The 3,438-nt window shown below is 38.7% G+C and overlaps 1 long non-coding RNA gene across 1 annotated transcript in view; it reads right to left on the reverse strand.

Annotated features, from left to right (window-relative positions):
* Nucleotides 1-60: 60 nt before the first annotated feature.
* Nucleotides 61-3,438, reverse strand: part of LOC101860266 — a 16,400-nt gene continuing 13,022 nt past the window's right edge. Inside the window, exons 4-5 of the long non-coding RNA XR_001185024.2 lie at nt 2,394-2,548; nt 61-251 (exon numbers count right to left, since the gene is read on the reverse strand). This is a non-coding gene — a long non-coding RNA (uncharacterized LOC101860266). The remainder of the gene's footprint in view (nt 252-2,393; nt 2,549-3,438) is intronic.

The raw sequence follows: 3,438 nt of genomic DNA on the forward strand, positions 1-3,438 counted from the left end.
AAAAAAATTTAACAAAAATGCAAGAAAATGAAAAATAAAGCTACAACAGAACATCAAAGTGTACGTGAAACTTCACAATTATTTTTTCTTTATTTTCGAAATCGCGTTATCCTCTTGTTTAATAAAATTAGACTTCAAAATTTTGAATTCGGGTTCCTGGAAAGTGTAGATCAGATCATATCAATATGTTTGCACCAATTGCCTCGGCGTGGTGGTCCTGACGATGTAGATATTCTTGGACGTACAGGCTCCTGAAAAATAAATATACACCATGAATATTATATATATATATATATATATATATATATATATATAGGCAAAATACGGTACAAAGACTTTCAATTAAAGGATACATATATACAAACATATTAATAAGTCAACCGTGTCAAACTTTGAAAAGGGTGCTCACGTGGCCTGGAGGTTAAGGTGTTCGCCTCTCATTGAAAGGTCCCGGATAAAGACTGAAAACAATCTTCTCTAAAATTGTCTCCTTTCACCTCCTTTCCTGCTCTCCAGCAATGTTCTGTCGTCTGCTTTTGTCTCCATTTTCTGCCCCCACCCCCTCACCCCCTTTGCCCCCCTCTTGTGGGCTCCTTTCTCTTTCTGCAGCCTTTCTACTGCTACTCCTTGGCTCCTTCTTGCTGCTGTCTTTCAGCCACACCCCTGATCTCGTGGTAGGAAAGATCTACACCTACTCGGAAAAGTGCGAAAAATCTCGGAGGTCCCGTGTGCAAGTTGTGCACGTTAAAGATCCCTTGATGGTCTAAATTCGATGAGAGTAGGCTTCGCCGCCATCCGGGCAAAATTCAAAATTTCCTATCAACTGAAAATTTTTTATTTGTCCCGCGTGCTCATATTATGACCGTATGCAGTTGCAAGCGCCGTAAAACACTTTCCAAAAAAAAAACAACTTTGAAAAAGCGGATGGTTGGCGGTGCTTTGGTGTGGTTTGCTCCTTCTTTCCTAACTCACATTTAACGTTCTGATCTCTGCTCCTTGTTTTGTGTCTGTTACTTTTTTATACTTGTATCACATGTAATCTTCGGCACGCATATAAACTTACTCTTTTGCTAATGACGAAAAACTCTTACTAAAACTATAAAATAAAACTATGGAAAACACTGAAATTATAATTATGGCTTTAAAGACTTTTATTTGGACAATGTCAGCGTTCTTTACAACGACAGGAAAAGTACTGCAAGAACTAAAGAAAGCAACACCAACTGGTTCGAAGTAACCTCAGGAGTTCGACAGGAATGTTATTTATCACGCCCTCTTTTCATACTCTATGTGGACAAAATAATGCAAGACGAAAGCCAAAGACTAGAAAGCCTGAATGAACCTCCATTTGCAAGCCAATAAAACCTCCAAAGTCACACCACCGAACCCAACGAAAGCAGTGACAAATTTGACATAAAAATACGCACATAAAAAACTGGAGTCGTGAAAGTCAGCCGAAATCATAGTCCGCTGAACATTCAAGTGAATACATGTTATGACCAACTGAAACAGGCAAAGGAGTTTTGATATCTTGGCAACATTTTTACAGAAAACGGGTCCTTAGATTAAGGTAGAGAAATAGACATACGAACTCAAAAAGACAAACCTCCATCCATCAGCTCGCCCCCCTTCTATCTCATCCACACATATGTATGGACACAAAGAGACGGCTTATGACATCAATGTTTATAAACATTATACAACCCGTGCCAGATCTGCACACTAAGTAAAACCCAAGAAAGTAAGATTACTGCTTGAGGGACTCAATGTCTCCGCATTAAGCAGACGTTGACTGTCCTGGCAGCAGCCGAAACGCGCGGACATGCAGATGGCTCCATGTCTCTGATTTTGAGTAAACCTACTACATGTCTCTTCCTTGTGTGGCAATGATCAAATTATGTTGTTGCGGCTTTTGGAAAACACATAACTTAACTTCACTTTTTTTTAAACCAAAGGATAGAAGAAAAAAAACTGCCACGTGGTCGGGAAGAATGCCAGCTTTCTTTTGTTTAACGTTGATGCTGTGGACACTAATTAAAGCACCATAAAATGATACTTTCATAACATGTCTACTTTTTTGAATACTCAGTATTACTACAATTACTCACGTGAAATGAAAAGCGTGCAAAGACCCAACAGACTAGATTTTTATACGCGTATACACGATCAAAAAGTGGTAGCCTGCCTTCTTTATCGCCAGTATATCACAAAAATATTGTATAGGGCCTACAATGTACGTCTAGACGTCTCTACGTATGTGAAATGGTTCACGTTCTCTTTTGAAAAGATGTACAAAATAGAAGTAGGGCGCAATAACTTTTTTAAAAGGACGTATGCAATAACTATAATTTATCCATTATTATTACTCTATTTTCACGCCAACACTCACTTACCTGTAAATCTTTCCTAGTAGCAGTGGCATTGGTAAGCCTTGTGGATAATTGGGCAAATTGAGCGAGAGCGCACACAGCTTCCTCTGCTTTTACCCAGCTCTTTGCAGCGGTCATTGCAAGTTTTCCCAAGAATGCCAGTGGCAGGAGAGCCCCATCTTAAAAAAACAAAACGATATTAAATGAGCGTTAAGATATTACCAACAACCTATTTCCCACGCTACGAGCTTTTTACTACTGTCTATTACAATTCAACGACCTACTAGGCACACAGTTCACAAGCGCCGGCTTTTAATCTTTAAATCCTCATTCGGTTACATGGCCGAAAAGTGGAGGAAGGATATTATTATTTTTGCATATTGTTATGTTATTATAATAATGAAGAAAGTCGAACCCTGTTCCTGCTCCAACTCTTGACTCCGAGCGAACATGTAGTCTACTCGTGTGTGCCGAAGTTCGGAGTCAGCCGTTACTCAGAAGTCGGCAAGCCTTGAAGGAGTCAGCATTACCATAATAATCTGTCCCCGTAGTTTTAAGCAAGAAACATTCGGAAATTATGCAAACTGAGCCCAAAAATGTGAAATTATGCGATTCTGTTAATTTTAACAAAGAATAATCAAGGAAAATAATCAGAAAAATTATGCAAAAAAAATTCAAATTTTGCTAAATTATGCGGGGTGCATAAAACCATGGGGACAGAATAATGCAATATTGAGGGAGGGGGTATAGACGCACATTATCATCATCATCATCATCATCGTCATCATCATCATCATCATCATCATCATCATCATCATCATCATCATCATCATCATCATCATCATCGTCATCATCATCATCATCAAAAGAAGATACTAAAACAGTTAAGACTTTGTTGCGTTTCCAAAAAAATATATATTATTATTATCCACAGTCTGGTGACTTCAAAAGCTGTAGTGTCTTTAGACGGCAAAATTACGTCTTTGTGTCTTTGGTCGACGTTTTTGAGCAAAATCCACGGAGAATTTTGGTTTTTTAAATGACATAGACCTGGTGGTGCTGAGCCCCC

The sequence above is a fragment of the Aplysia californica genome, unplaced genomic scaffold, assembly GCF_000002075.1.
Source record: "Aplysia californica isolate F4 #8 unplaced genomic scaffold, AplCal3.0 scaffold00367, whole genome shotgun sequence".
Taxonomy (NCBI): Eukaryota; Metazoa; Mollusca; class Gastropoda; order Aplysiida; family Aplysiidae; genus Aplysia; species Aplysia californica.